The sequence below is a fragment of the Aquarana catesbeiana genome, linkage group LG02, assembly GCF_042186555.1.
Source record: "Aquarana catesbeiana isolate 2022-GZ linkage group LG02, ASM4218655v1, whole genome shotgun sequence".
NCBI lineage: Eukaryota > Metazoa > Chordata > Amphibia > Anura > Ranidae > Aquarana > Aquarana catesbeiana.
The window spans coordinates 175,866,953-175,883,719 of record NC_133325.1 but is presented as its reverse complement, the minus strand read 5'-3'; the positions used below and the strand labels follow the sequence as shown (position 1 = coordinate 175,883,719).

At 43.6% G+C, this 16,767-nt stretch overlaps 1 protein-coding gene across 1 annotated transcript in view; it reads right to left on the bottom strand.

Annotated features, from left to right (window-relative positions):
• Window positions 1-12,326, bottom strand: part of LOC141127426 (retinol dehydrogenase 16-like) — a 38,776-nt gene extending 26,450 nt beyond the window's left edge. Inside the window, exon 1 of the mRNA XM_073613846.1 lies at window positions 12,173-12,326. The gene's annotated coding sequence lies outside the window, so the exon portion shown is untranslated. The remainder of the gene's footprint in view (window positions 1-12,172) is intronic.
• Between the last annotated feature and the right edge of the window lie 4,441 nt (window positions 12,327-16,767).

Below are 16,767 nucleotides of genomic sequence, written 5' to 3'. Positions count from 1 at the left end.
TTTTCATGTAATCAAAAAGTGTCAGAAAGGGCTTTGTCTTCAAGTGGTTAGAAGAGTGGGTGATGTGTGACATAAGCTTCTAAATGTTGTGCATAAAATGCCAGGACAGTTCAAAACCCCCCCAAATGACCCCATTTTGGAAAGTAGACACCCCAAGCTATTTGCTGAGAGGCATGTCGAGTCCGTGGAATATTTTATATTGTGACACAAGTTGCGGGAAAGAGACAAATTTATTTATTTTATTTTGCACAAAGTTGTCACTAAATGATATATTGCTCAAACATGCCATGGGGATATGTGAAATTACACCCCAAAATACATTCTGTTGCTTCTCCTGAGTATGGGGATACCACATGTGTGGGACTTTTTGGGAGCCTAGCCGCGCACAGGACCCCAAAAACCAAGCACCGCCTTCAGGCTTTCTAAGGGCGTAAATTTTTGATTTCACTCTTCACTGCCTATCACAGTTTCGGAGGCCATGGAATGCCCAGGTGGCACAAACCCCCCCAAATGACCCCATTTTGGAAAGTAGACACCCCAAGCTATTTGCTGAGCGGTATAGTGAGTATTTTGCAGACCTGCACTTTTTGTCACAAAGTTTTGAAAATTAAAAAAAGAAAAAAACATTTTTTTTCTTGTTTTTCTTCATTTTCAAAAACAAATGAGAGCTGCAAGGCGGTGATTGGTTTTCGGGGCCCCGTACGCGACTAGGCTCCTAAAAAGTCCCACACATGTGGTATCCCCATACTCCCCATACTCAGGAGAAGCAGCTAAATGTATTTTGGGGTGCAATTCCACATATGCCCATGGCCTGTGTGAGCAATATATCATTTAGTGACAACTTTGTGCAAAAAAAAAAAAAAAATTGTCACTTTCCCGCAACTTGTGTCAAAATATAAAATATTCCATGGACTCAACATGCCTCTCAGCAAATAGCTTGGGGTGTCTACTTTCCAAAATGGGGTCATTTGGGGGGGGGTTTGTGCCATCTGGGCATTTTATGGCCTTCAAAACTGCGATAGGTAGTGAGGAGTAAAATCAAAAATGTACGCCCTTAGAAATCCTGAAGGCAGTGATTGGTTTTCGGGGCCCTGTACGCGGCTAGGCTCCCAAAAAGTCCCACACATGTGGTATCCCCATACTCAGGAGAAGCAGCTAAATGTATTTTGGGGTGCAATTCCACATATGCCCATGGCCTGTGTGAGCAATATATCATTTAGTGACAACTTTTTGTAATTTTTTTTTTGTCATTATTCAATCACTTGGGACAAAAAAAATGAATATTCAATGGGCTCAACATGCCTCTCAGCAATTTCCTTGGGGTGTCTACTTTCCAAAATGGGGTAATTTGTGGGGGTTTTGTACTGCCCTGCCATTTTAGCACCTCAAGAAACGACATAGGCAGTCATAAATTAAAGGCTGTGTAAATTCCAGAAAATGTACCCTAGTTTGTAGGCGCTATAACTTTTGCGCAAACCAATAAATATATACTTATTGACATTTTTTTTTACCAAAGACATGTGGCCGAATACATTTTGGCCTAAATGTATGACTAAAATTGAGTTCATTGGATTTTTTTTAGAACAAAAAGTAGAAAATATCATTTTTTTTCAAAATTTTCGGTCTTTTTCCGTGTATAGCGCAAAAAATAAAAACGGCAGAGGTGATCAAATACCATCAAAAGAAAGCTCTATTTGTGGGAAGAAAAGGACGCAAATTTCGTTTGGGTACAGCATTGCATGACCGCGCAATTAGCAGTTAAAGCGACGCAGTGCCAAATTGTAAAAAGTGCTCTGGTCAGGAAGGGGGTAAATCCTTCCGGGGCTGAAGTGGTTAAACCCCTTCTCATCCACGTAAAGTGTATGAGTAGTTTTCATTAACAAATACTTATTTGATGGTTATATTTACTTGCTATACCATTATATACATTAAACCTGAATATCTGTAAATCAATAGCACCAGCTGTCTATCACTGGGATACACAGACCAGTATGATCCCCCAAGCTCACCGCTTGTCTTTTTATTTTTGCCTGTTCTTCACCCAAATGTAAGTGGGCAGATCTGGTCTTCCACTTTGCCTTAACCACTTCAGCCCCAGGAGGTTTTACCCCCTCTGATCACCTCTGCGGTTTTTATTTTTGAGAGCGTTTTGACTTGATATACAAGCGATGTCTTGATATACAAGTAGCGTCACGTCACAACTGAGTATAAAGGAGAAGAGAGGCGCCTCTAAGTGTAGCAATATGGTTACATTTAATGAAGGTACAACATTTATCAACTCACATGGTTAATGTAAAGCTGTCCACATAGACCATCCTCCTCACCGCCATCAACGTTGTCCCTTCCACGCTGTGCTCCACAAGCGGTTCAAATCGCTCTACTGTAGGGTAGTCTTCCCGGTCAGATTGCAGACTGGCAGCGATAAGAGTCGGCGGTGTGGGGGATGGTCTATGTGGACAGCTGTACCCCAGATGCATACTTAGATGTGCCTGTTTTAATCATCATGTGAGTTGCTAAATGTTGTACCTTCATTAAATGTAACCATATTGCTACACTTAGAGGCATCTCTCTTTTTTTTTTACTCTGTAGCTCCTGCTGGAGTTTGCTTCTAATCCCCTTTTGGAGGCTGCAATTTGTGGATGGACACTTTATGGTTGCACAACCTATCACATTGCTATAATCTTTTTATATGGACTTTAAACTGAAGGACTTATGAATAAATAGTTGTGGAACGAATCATTTAAGTTTCCATTATTTATTATGGGGAAATTCGCTTTGATATACAAGTGCTTTGGATTACAAGCATGTTCCTGGAACGAATTATACTTGCAATCCAAGGTTTTACTGTATAAACAAAAAGAAGATCGACAATTTTGAAACAAAAACTATATTTCTTTCACGTACATCACGGGACACAGAGCAGCCATATACATTACTACCTGGGTTATGCGCCACCTATAGGTGAATGGACACTGGTAGAATAACCAAAAACAGGAAGTGATCCCCTCTATAACCCCTCACATACAGGAAGTACTCCATTTTTCGCCAGTGTCTAAAATGGTGGATGGTCACTTTTGAGTTCTCTGTGAGCTTTCATGCTGTAATCCTGCATAGGTTCTTAAGAATCAAGGGACAGCGTTTCCAGATTGGATCCATTTTAAAAAGCTACTATGCTTAAAAGCCCAAAAACGAGGTTTTGCCTGTAATGCGACCTTCGGGCGCTTGACCCTGCATAGTGGAATCCTGGACACCACAGCGCTAAGGCATTCCTGCAGGGTGTTGTACAGGTCCAAGGGAGTGGACCATCATCCTAAAATGGTACCCAGTCCTTGAAGGTCTGTGGTGACAGAACTCGCCGCAATGGATGAAGACTGGACCTCTGGCTTAGGATATTGTCCTCCAGCGGGAAAGGTAAGTGGCCCTGTGAAAAACTAGGGTCCAATTATTATATATTCCCCTGCAACAGTTGTATCTAGGCTGATGTGTTTTGAAAAAAAAAAAAAAGTTTTCCTTGCTATCCTTGCTATGCTTGCTTTGCGCTCTAGAGGGTATGGGTTCGCTGCACAAGCCGTGGGAAGCTTTAAAAAAAAACAAAAATAAACCCCTACAGTCAGAAGTCTTTTTGGACAGACTGGAGGGGCACGGATCAGCCTATCCTGGTGTGACAGAGTCCTATGACTGATGGCAGGGGCAGCCTAGTTATGTTGCATTGACTGCAAGAACAGGTCATTTGTATAATATTCTTCCAAGGGGGAATTGTGGTACTGAGGAACTTGTGTATTTTGTCACAAAGCCAGTTACCATTGCTTCAACAAGCTATGTCTTCCAAGAAGCATTCTGGTTGGAGTGCTGCAGCAAGGGGCACATGTGTTCAATCAGTGGCCCCTGTAGAGGCTAAACGGAACTCTGCAATAGCCTCACCGTAAAAGCCGGATGACACCGGGCAATCTGAGCCGCTGCGTCTACCAATGCTTCTACCTCACAGTATATTACTAAGAAGGATCTATCATCAGCTTTGGCTGGTCTAGAAAGCAACATTGCTGGAATGATCGCTTCTGTCATATAGAGTGGAAGAAAACATGACAGAGCCTCTTCCCCCTATTCCTCCTATATTGGAGCAAGACTGGGTTGATGAGGTAGAAGAGGTAATGGCCGATCAGGCAGCTGATATCCAAACAGAGGAATCTCAAGTGATTCAGAGCCTGAAGAGGCTCAGATTATATCAGCTTCTCAATCACAAAAGCTTCTCATCCATTCTCTTATACAGATGGTCCATACAGCTTTTAAGTTACCTCCAGTAGAGGTCGCTGAAACACCTTGTTCCTCCCTTGGTTCTTTGAAACCACAGCAGGGTACGCAGGTGTTTCCTTTTCACCCACTCTTGAAGCAGGTGGTATATTCTGACAGGGAGCACCCAGACAGGATGTTTGTGCCTCCAAGGAGATTTTCTTTGTTAGATCCTATGGAGGAAAGCTTTAATAAGAAGTGGAGCATACCGGTTGTGGATGCAAGCAGTTTCCTCTATAAACAAGACCTTAACTTGTCCGGTGGATAATGCACAGGTGTTTAAGGATCCTGCAGATAAGAAGCTGGAAGCCTTGGTAAAGGCATCCTTGGTTCTGGCAGGTTCCGCTATTCAGCCCACAGTAGCAGCAGTTGGGGTCTGTCAAGCCTTGAAGGGTCAGGCTAGACGGCCCAATAGACCGGAGGATTCTGTTCAGGATAGAGTAGATCTGCCTCAGGCTCTTTGCTTTGCTATAAATGCCCTTAAAGACTCCATGCAGCAGATCTCCCGCATGGCTCTTTTGTCTGTGCACATGCGCAGAATTTTATGGCTAAAAAGCTGGTCAGCAGAGCTCCCTTGTAAGAGGATGCTAGCTGGTTTTCCTATTCATGGAGAATGTTTGTTTTGGGATGATCTTGATAAGTACATCCAAAAGATATCTGGAGGAAAGAGTTCCCTCCTTTTTGTGAAAAAGGTAGCTACACGGCCCTCTTTTAAGGTGCCATGCATTAATTCCTCAGGTTTTTCAGGCCCTAGGCAGTTCTGACGGCAGGGATCTGCTGCCAAAGGTAAACAGCAGGGCCAGGGTCAAAAGAGGCCATGGGTCTAAAAGTCCACTAATACCGGCACCAAACCTTCCCTGTGAAGGGACGCTTCCACTCCTGCGGGTGGGGGGAATGCTAATTCAGGACAGGTGGGTCATCTCCACAGTGTCTCAAGGGTACAGGCTGGAATTACACTCTTACCCTCCTCAAAGATTTGTGAGGTCCGGCGTTCCCACGGACCTTTCAAGAAAGGGCTTTTTTCTCCAAGCACTAGACCGTTTAAGGCAGCAGGGGGTGATCATGGAGGTCCCAGTTCCCGAAAGGGGAACAGGGTTTTATTCAAATCTGTTCACAGTTCCAAAGCCAAATGGCGACATAAGACCAATTCTGGATCTAAGAGCACTGAACCATTATCTCTCAGTGAGGCCCTTTCGGATGGAATCAGTCCGCTCCGTTGTGACCTCTCTCCAAGAAGGAAATTTTCTGGCACCCATAGATATCAGGGATGCATACCTGCACATGCTGATTTTTCAACCTCATCAAAGGCTTTTGCGCTTTGTCATAGAGGAACAACAGTTTGTGGCTCTGCCCTTTGGGCTCGCAACCGCACCCCGGGTCTTCACAAAGATCCTAGCACCCATACTGGGTCTTCTAAGATCTCGAGGGATCTTGATTGCAGGCTAATTAGACAATCTCTTACTCAGGGATCAATTGCTGCAGGTTTTGAAAAGGAACGTGACCTTTACGGTCCAATTCCTTGAACATCTCAGATGGATCATAAATTCTGAGAAATCGGCCCTAAAACCGGTTCAAAGTCTGGAATACTTAGGCCTTGTTATGGACACAGTCCAGGCAAGAGTGTTCTTGCCTCCAAGAAGGGTCAAGGCCCTAAAGATTAGGTTCGGCAGGTAAGCCGAAAGAGATGTCTGTCTATCCGACTCTGTATGAGTCTTCTGGGAAGGATGGTTTCCTCATTCAAGGCGATTCCGTATGCCCAGTTCCATTCCAGGGCATTGCAGCAGAACATTCTGTCTGCATAGAGCAGGAAGATGCAGGCTTTGGATTGCTGCATGATCATAACCCCCAAGGCTTGAGGAAGTCTCACCTGGTGGTTAGTAGACCAGAATCTGGTACAGGGAAAGTCTTTTCTTCCACTTTCGTGGAAGGTAGTGACCACAGATGCAAGTCTTTTCAGCTGGGGTGCAGTCTTAGAAAGTTCCAAAGTCCAGGGGAAATGGACTCTAAAGGAACAGGGATTGCCCATCCATGTGCTAGAGCTGCGGGCAATATGCCTTGTGCTGATTATTGGACGTCAAAGTTACAGGGTCACCCAGTAAGTGTGCAAACCGTTAATGCCATCAGGGTGGCATCAAGAGTCGTCTGACCCACATGTAGGTCAGTCCTGTGTTATACTGGGCAGAAAGGCATGTGCCAGTGCTATCTGCCATCCATATTCCAGGGGTAGAGAACTGGAAGGTGGACTATACAACAGATACATTCAGGAGAATGGTCTCTGCACCCACAGGTGTTTATGCAGATTTGCCAGCAATGGGGTACACCGGATGTAGACCTGCGGGCATCCAGGTTCAACTGCAATATTCAGCAGTTTGTATCCAGAGCAAGAGATCCACTTGCAATTGGGATAGAGGCTCTGGTAGTTCTCTGGACTCAGTTCTCTTTGATTCATGTATTCTCATATTCTCCCGATTCCTCTTCTGCCGCATCTTTTGCTCAGGATCTGAGAGGAGATGACATCAGTCAATCTGGTAGCTCCAGCCTGGACCAGGAGGGCCTGGTACCCAGAGGTAATGAGATTAGAAGTAGGCAAGCCTTGGATGCTTCTGCTCTGGCTCGATCTACTGTCACAGCGGCCTATATTCTGCCCGAATTTACGCTTGCTGAATTTGATGGCGTGGCTATTGAAGCCAGCGTGCTAGGAGATCGTATTATCTCAGGACCAGTGGTAAATACGTTGGTGAATTCCAAAAGGCGGTCACCAGTAAGGTTTATCATAGGGTTTGGAAGGCTAACCTGCGTGGTGTGAGGCCAGAAGTTGGCATCCTCGCAGTTATTTGGTAGAGAGAATTCTCTCTTTTCTTCAGTCAGGCTTAGATAAAAGATTAGCCTTGACAACAATTAAAGGGCAGGTTTCAGGTTTATCAGTGTACTTCCAGAAGCCTTTGGCTTCACATTCCTTGGTCCAGGCTTTTCTTCTGGGAGTGACTCACTTATTTCCTCCCATTAAATCACCTCTTTGCCCCTGGGATTTGAATATGGTTTTGTCGGTGCTACAGGAGCAGCCTTTTGAACCAATCAACGAAGTTCCGTTAGTTCTTTTGACACGAAAGTTGGCTTTTCATTTTGCAATTACTTCGGCTAGAAGGGTCTCCGAATTGGCGGCCCTTTCCTGCAAGGAGCCGTATTTGATTTTGCACCATGATAAAGTGGTGCTACGTCCTGTTCCATCCTTTTTGCCCAAGGTAGTTTCTGAATTTTATTTAACCGCTTGCCGACCGGCTCACACCGATATAGGTCGGCAAAAGGGCACGTACAGGCATGTTAACGCAAGTGTGTAAAAAAGCCTCTTGCGCTACTTAAAAGCAGTAAACTAAACCAATAAAAAGTACAAATCAAGTGCAGCAAAATCTTTAAGTGTATCACAAAACACTAAACAATCAAGGTGAGTAAAGTGATTTCGCGCAAATTATAATGGAATGTTCTAAATAAATCGTCACAAATGGGATATATAAATAAATAAATAAAAACGTGTATTTAAACCATCTAACTCTATCATGTTGTGTATATTTCAAATGTGTCCTTATATAAACTCATGTGAAAAAAGGTGTGTGAAGGGAAAACAAAAAACAAGAAATAAAAATGTAAAATGTCAAAAATCTAAATAAAATAATAATACAAGTGTCAATAAATGTCCAAAGCCTCCTAAGGTGAATACAAAGTGATGAAATTCTGTGGCTGTTAGGATTGATGGAGATGATTATCCATAAATGATCCTGCTGTGGCTTCTTAAATATAAAGTCTCCCAGAACTCTCAACTCAATGCTATAAAAAGCAGGCATTCACCATCTGGGATCTCCACTGGCCTCCCTGGGTAGTAGATGTGGCAGTGCTCCTCCTAAGGGTGCAGCGGTACGCTTCCAGATCACAGTGATATGGGGAGGTGCCTCAGTGTGAGATAGGGGACAAAAGATGAAGAAGCCTCCAATAGTGTAATGTCAGGGCTAAAAAGTTTTTATTAAAGCATAGTAAAGTGGACTCTTACACAGTGATATTAAAAATAGCACAGGGAACAAATTTGGCATTGTTCCTCGCCTTCTCACGTTACTTCCGGTTGCGGCTATCCCGGTCAATCCCTACGCATTACGTTGCCGCAATAGCCGCAACCGGAAGTAACGTGAGAAGGCGAGGAACAACGCCAAATTTGTTCCCTGTGCTATTTTTAATATCACTGTGTAAGAGTCCACTTTACTATGCTTTAATAAAGACGTTTTTAGCCCTGACATATTACACTATTGGAGGCTTCTTCCCTTTTTGTCCCCTATCTCACACTGAGGCACCCCCCCATACCACTGTGATCTGGGAGCGTACCGCTGCACCTTTAGGAGGAGCACTGCCACTTTTACTACCCAGGGAGGCCAGTGGAGATCCCAGATGGTGAATGCCTGCTATTTATAGCATTGAGGTGAGAGTTCTGGGAGACTTTATATTTAACCAAGTGCCGACCGCCTCACGCAGATATACTGCGGCAGAAGGGCTCGTACAGGCAGAATCACGTACCTGTACGTTCCCCTTTATGAGGCGGCAAGCTCCGTAATTCGGGTCACGGGTCCCGCGGACTCGATCGCCGTGGGGATACCCGCGATTGCCTCACGGGGAGAAGGAACGGGGAGATGCTAATGTAAACAAGCATCTCCCCGTTCTGCCTAGTGACAGTGTCACTGATCTCTGCTCCCTGTCATCGGAGCAGTGATCAGTGACATGTCACACACAGCCATGCCCCCCACAGTTATTAACACACCCCTAGGACAGACTTAACCCCTACACTGCCACCTAGTGGTTAACCCCTTCACTGCCAGTGTCATTTACACAGGAATCAGTGCATTTGTATAGCACTGATTGCTGTATAAATGACAATGGTCCCAAAAATGTGTCAAAAATGTCCGATGTGTCCGCCATAATGTCGCAGTTACAATAAAATCGCTGATCACCGCCATTTAAAAAAAAATTATTAATAAAAATGCCATAAAACTATCCCCTATTTTGTAAATGCTATAACTTTTGCGCAAACCGATCAAAAATCGCTTATTGCGATTTTTTTTACCAAAAATATGTAGAAGAATATGTATCAGCCTAAACCGAGAAAAAAATTGTTTTTTTATATATTTTTGGGTGATATTTATTATAGCAAAAAGTAAAATATAATGTGTTTTTTTCAAAATTGTCGCTTTTTTTTTGTTTATAGCGCAAAAAAATAAAAACCGCAGGGGTCATCCATCAAATACCACCAAAGAAAGCTCTATTTGTTGGAAAAAAAGGACGTCAATTTTGTTTGGGAGCCACATCGCACGACCGCGCAATTGTCAGTTAAAGCGACGCAGTGCCGAATTGCAAAAAGTGCTCTGGTCTTTGGCCAGCCAAATGGTCTGGGACTTAAGTGGTTAAATCAGGACATTGTTCTACCTTTTTTTTTTCTCTCAGCCTGGCTTGCCAGAAGAGAAGCAGTTGCACCTTTTGGATGTGATGCGGTTGAAGTTCTAATGCGTTTTTTGTTTTTCCCGGAAGGCCCCAAGAAGGGTCAAGCGGCTTCTAAGGTGTCCATTTCACTTTCGATTCGCCAGTTAATCACTCAAGCCTATGGCATGAAAGGTAAAGCTCCTCCCTTTGGGGTTAGTGCTCATTCTACCAGGGGTATTGGAACCTCCTGGGCTTTTCACCATCAGGCGTCAGTGGCGCAGATTTGCAAGGCCACCACTTGGTCTTCAGTACATACGTTCACAACATTTTATCGAGTGGATGTAAAGGCAGCAGAGGACTCGGCTTTTGGCTGTAGTGTCTTGCGGGCTGCTGTATAAATCTTATGGTGTTTTCATACAGTGTGTCTCCCTCCCCCCTAAGGCTATTGCTCTGGGACGTCCCAGGTAGTACTGTATATGGCTGCTCTGTGTCCCGTGATGTACGAGAAAGAAAATTAGATTTTTTCTTCATACCCACCTGTAAAATGCATTTATTTGAGTACATCACAGGACAAAGAGGTCACTCCCCTCTCTTTTTGGGAGTTCATTGCTTGCTACAAAACTGGAGTACTTCCTGTATCTGAGGGGTTATATAGGGGATCACTTCCTGTTTTTGGTTATTCTACCAGTGTCCATTCACCTATAGGTGGCGCATAACCTAGGTAGTAATGTATATGGCTGCTCTGTGTCCCCTGATGTACTCAAAAAAATTTATTTTACAGGTAAGTATGAAGAAAAAATCAAATTTTTTTACTTTCTGCTATAATACACATCCAATAAAAAATGTAATCGTATTTCTTCATCAATTTAGGCCAATATGTATTCTGCTACATATTTTTGGTAAAAAAAATCCCAATAAGTGTATATTGATTGGTTTTCGCAAAAGTTATAGCGTCTACAAAATAGGGGATAGTTTTATGGCATTTTTATTAATTTTTTTTTTTTTACTAGTAATGGCGGCGATCAGGGATTTTTATCGTGACTGCAACATTATGATGGACAGATCGGACACTTGTGGCGCTATTTTGGGGCCATTCACATTTATACAGCGATCTACAAACTATTTATTATTTTTATGGAATTTTTATTTATTTATATTTTTACTAGCAATGGCGGCGATCAGCGATTTGTAGTGGGACCACAACATTGCGGCGGACAAAATCAGACAACTGCCACTTTTGACAAATTTTTGGGGACCAGTGACACTAATACAGTGCTAAAAATATGCACTGTTACTGTACTGATGACACTGGCAAGGAAGGGGTTAACACCAGGGGCGAGCAAAGGGTTAAGTGTGTCCCTAGGGGGTGCTTACCAACTGTACAGGGAATTGCTCTGACTGGGAGAACACAGGGATGTTCTATGTTCTATGTTCTATGTTCTCCCCTGTCAGAATGGCGATCTGCCTTGTTTACATAGGCAGATCACTGTTCTGCCTCTCCGGGGAACAATCGCCTGTGGCCGGTGGACATCGTGTCCGCTGGACCAACTGGTTGGCTCCCCCTCTGGCCAATCAGAGGCTACTGTATGAAGCGACGTACAGGTACGTAGTTTCCCGCAGCTGGGCCGACATGCCGCAGTAAATGTGTGGAAGGCAGTCTGGAAGAGGTTAAAGCAGTATTAAACGCAAAAGCAAACATTATATTGCAGGTTACCAATTCTTAGATGTGATGGCTGCATTTGTTTTCTTTTTTAGGCTTTCTTTCTTCTATTTTCATCTGGTGATCTGGCTAGTAAATCTTTTGCTTTTCTAAAGAACAAGCTCTCTTGCAGTTACAGGGATAAGAAACAATTTAACACTGATATGGGTGTGTAAAATGATCAGCTTTTATTTATGTATAACCTTTATGCCATAAGGAAAAATTATTTAGCTGTAACTGATTATAATATATTAGCTGGAGTTTGGCTTCAATTTGTTAGTGTATTAAAATCTGATAGTCCATCTAACACCCCCCGCCCCCTCCCCACTCCGACTTACAATACTGCTGTCCAAATGTGCCCCTGTGTTTCTTCATCCAGAGTGCAGGCAGGAGGTGTGCTACTGGCCAGATCACGAGAGGAAAGCAAAAGGAATAAGTTGAAAAACAGAAAATGAATACAGCCACTCCATCTGATGATTAGTAAGCTGCAATTACATTTTTGGTCTTGGGTTTAATGCCGCTTTAAGCCCTGCTCTACCACCTAAAAAGTACCACTTCTTATCCCAAATTAGAAAACAAGTTTATACGCATAGGTTAATAGCCTTTTGTCTAGAAAATGGAAACTCGCATAGGATGCTGTAGTATTTTCATTATGAACAGTAGCATTAACTCCATGAAAAAAAATACAGAGTATCATGTTAGTCACTGATTGCTAAGCAATGTAAGCCTTACCTTGCTTTATGTCAACTCCTAATAGATAGACGTCCAATTAAACAAACCTTCACATATATTCATCTTTTTCATGTCCCGGATTCAGCCTGCAAAACATTAACTATCCTGGTTTACAGGTCTTTCATTGGCATGGCACCAAACACACTAATAGGTAAAAGGGAAAGTATATTTCTTACTGCTAACACATAAAAAGGTTACACATAAAAAAAAAAAATCAATATGTGTTAATGAATTAAAACAAACATTATATTTTTCGCAATACACTGTGCTTTGCTGTTTCTCAAAATTGTCTGTACATTGAAAACAGTGCCCTCCTGCTCAGCAGGAAGTGAGAGCATTTTATAGGGGCTGTGGTACAAATTTCTACATTTAATGCAATAATAATAAAAAAGAAAGAAAGAAAAACAAGCATGGCCAAATGTGCATGTCGACCAGAAATTGCAGTCGCTTTGCCTATCCTGGACAATTGACAGAGTCTTTCGAAAGACCAAGCCTCCCATCCACTGATGATACTTGCACTCCCCTGCTTCATTCCTCTGTTGAAACTGGAAAGCCAAACCCTGTGTAAGCTCTCTATTGGATGGTGCCAAAGCTTAAAATAGGGTTAAGGATTTCCTACCTTCCTCATTTGATGGCATTTAGGCCTGTTGATCAGCCGCTCAGGCCTGAGCCTGAGCAATGCACCCTGGGAGGAAGTAGGAGATCAAATACTCCCCATACCTTGAAGCACCAGGCAATCCCTGAGGGCTACAAAGAAATGAATGAGGAGGGTAGCCAAGGTTAGTATTATCGGGTGAGAAGTTTCGTCAGCTATAGGATTCTCTCCCTCATTCACAGATCATGTTACAGACAGTGTAATCGACAGCTGAATCTCCTCAGAGCAGTTGGATGTGCCTCAGCATAGCCTTTTCCTAGAGTTCAGGCTCCACACAGTCAACTCAGGTCTTTTAGCCAATCCTAAGGGAGCTACTTAACTTCCCTTTTAGGTTCACACCCACAGTGATGCCATGCTTCAGCAGTCAAGGCTCCCTTTCCCTAAAGGCGGTTCAATGGGCCTTCATTTTTTTCAGTGGAAGAGGAGGAGGGATAGGGCATGACCCTGTTGGACCATTTGTATTGCTATTCTGCAAAAGTGGTTAACCATCGCAACACCAAAGGTTTAGCGATAGGAAGAGGACAGTCATCCCTGCAGTGAAGATTTCTCCAGGATCAAGCTGTCTGCACAATATGCATGGCCATGTTTAATGCGGGGCAAAAGGGCAGTTGCCCAGGGCCCAATCATTGTTGGGGGCCCCAAAAGCAACTGCTCCTTGAGCCCACGCTACCTGCAAGTGGGGAATCGGCTGCAGGTGCAGCCGATTCCCCACTTGCTTTCCTTGCGGGTTGAGTGTGACAGGGGAGAGGCAAGCTGTGGGCTGTATGTGTCGGAGCCCACTCATCCTGCTTCTCCCTACGTCAGTCACCAGTGGCTGTTACAGGAAGAGCGGCTCAGTGCTCGCCCTGCCCCTTCTCCGGTCACAGTCAGTGTTCCCCCCGCTCGCCCGCCCCTTCTCCGGTTACGGTCCGTGTTCCCCCTGCTCACCCCGCGCCTTCTCCGGTCACGGTCAGTGTTCCCCCCGCTCTCCCCGCCCCTTTTCCAGCCATGGTCATTGTTCCCCCCTGCTCGCCCCCACCATTTCTCCGGTCAGCAGAGCTAAGATGAAAGACACAGTGGGCTGTGATTGTTCTCCTTCACCCTTCTGTCAGCAGCGGAGGGGGGTGGATTGATAAAGCAGCAGCTGGACTGGAGCAGCTTACAGAGGGGGACACTGTGAATGAGTTACAGGAATCGGTGTGCAGTAACTTCTAGCAACCAATGGGTGAGTAGTGATGATGTGCAGTAACTTCTAGCAACCCAATCAGTGAGCGGTAATGGTGTGCAGTAACTTCTAGCAACACAATCAGTGCATATATATATTAGAATGAAAGTTCCTAAAGTGACTGCAATATATAAAGTGACTAGTAACTAGTTGTCTGTTGATAATCCACCACCAAAAAGAAAGAGGCTTACCAGACAAGTTGAACCCAACTAGGCATACGCCTGATGAGTCAACAAAGCTTGTGGTGTAACACACCCAGGGAAGAAAATCAGCATACACGGTTTCCGATGTAGACCAATCAGGCAGGGGTCCGTCACAATGTATAACATCAATTGGTATCCACCAAGCGAACAGTGACCAAAGATCAAGAACGGATCCTCCCAGTATTATACAGAGGGGACGGAAAGTATTCAGACCCCCTCATATTTTTCACTCTTTGTTATATTGCAGCCATTTGCTAAAATCATTTAAGTTCAATTTTTTCCTTATTAATGTACACACAGCACCCCATATTGACAGAAAAACACAGAATTGTTGACATTTTTGCAGATTTATTAAAAAAAGAAAAACTGAAATGTCACATGGTCCTAAGTATTCAGACCCTTTGCTCAGTATTTAATAGAAGCACCCTTTTGATCTAATACAGCCATGAGTCTTTTTGGGAAAGATGCAAGTTTTTCACACCTGGATTTGGGGATCCTCTGCCATTCTTCCTTGCAGATCCTCTCCAGTTCTGTCAGGTTGGATGGTAAACATTGGTGGACAGCCATTTTTAGGTCCCTCCAGAGATGCTCAATTGGGTTTAAGTCAGGGCTCTGGCTGGGCCATTCAAGAACAGTCATGGAGTTGTTGTGAAGCCACTCCTTTGTTATTTAAGCTGTGTGCTTAGGGTCATTGTCTTGTTGGAAGGTAAACCTTCGACCCAGTCTGAGGTCCTGAGCACTCTGGAGAAGGTTTTCGTCCAGGATATCCCTGTACTTGGCCACATTCATCTTTCCCTCGATTGCAACCAGTCGTCCTGTCCCTGCAACTGAAAAACACCCCCACAGCATGATGATGCCACCACCATGCTTCACTGTTGGGACTGTATTGGACAGGTGATGAGCAGTGCCTGGTTTTCTCCACACATACCACTTAGAATTAAGGCCAAAAAGTTCTATCTTGGTCTCATCAGACCAAAGAATCTTATTTCTCACCATCATGGAGTACTTAAGGTGTTTTTTTAAGCAAACTCCATGCAGACTTTCATGTGTCTTGCACTGAGGAGAGGCTTCTATCGGGCCACTCTGCCATAAAGCCCTGACTGGTGGAGGGCTGCAGTGATGGTTGACTTTCTACAACTTTCTCCCATCTCCTGACTGCATCTCTGGAGCTCAGACACAGTGATCTTTGGGTTCTTCTTTACCTCTCTCACCAAGGCTCTTCTCCCCCGATAGCTCAGTTTGGCCAGACGGCCAGCTCTAGGAAGGGTTCTAGTCATCCCAAATGTCTTCCATTTAAGGATTATGGAGGCCACTGTGCTCTTAGGAACCTTAAGTGCAGCAGACATTTTTGTTGTAACCTTGGCCAGATCTGTGCCTTGCCACAATTCTGTCTCTGAGCTCTTCAGACAGTTCCTTTGACCTCATGATTCTCATTTGCTCTGACATGCACTGTGAGCTGTAAGTCTTATATAGACAGGTGTGTGGCTTTCCTAATCAAGTCCAATCAGTATAATCAAACACAGCTGGACTCAAATGAAGGTGTAGAACCATCTCAAGGATGATCAGAAGAAATGGACAGCACCTGAGTTAAATATATGAGTGTCACAGCAAAGGGTCTGAATACTTAGGACCATGTGATATTTTAGTTTTTCTTTTTAAATAAATTTGCAAAAATGTCAACAATTCTGTGTTTTTCTGTCAATATGGGGTGCTGTGTGTACATTAATGAGGAAAAAAATGAACTTAAATGATTTTATCAAATGGCTGCAATATAACAAAGAGTGAAAAATTTAAGGGGGTCTGAATACTTTCCGTCCCCACTGTATATGGTAAAAGGAAAAAAATCGGGCCAAATAGTGTGATTCTATTTACATAAAAGACATTTTATTGAAATAAGTAAAATGGTCACTAACATTTGAGAAGGCATTAAAAGGCATGTAGGTAAAATCAAATATTGCAGTGGCATCAGCAGAGCCAGTCACGACCGGTTTTGTCTCAATAAGACATCATCTGGGGTGGTGTCTTATTGAGATGAAACCGGTTGGGACGGGCTCTGCTGATGCAATATTTGATTTTACTTACATGCCTTTTAATGCCTTCTCAAATGTGAGTGACCATTTTACTTATTTCAATAAAATGCCTTTTATGAAAGTGGAATCATACTATGTGGCCCAATTTTTTTCCTTTTAGCATATATAATACTGGGAGGATCCGTTCTTGAACTTTGGTCACTGTTCCCTTAGTGGATACCCATTGATGTTATACATTCTGACGGACCCCTGCCTGATTGGTCTACATCGGAAACCATGTATGCTGATTTTCTTCCCTGGGTATGTTATACCACAAGCTTTGTTGACTCATCAGGCGTATGCCTAGTTGGGTTCAACTTGTCTGGTAAGCCTCTTTCCTTTTGGTGGTGGATTATCCACAGGCAACTAGTTCACAGATTTATCTCGCAAGTCACTTTATATATTGGAGTCACTTTAGGGACTTTCATTCTAATATATATGCACTGTTGGTTTATGTAAACATC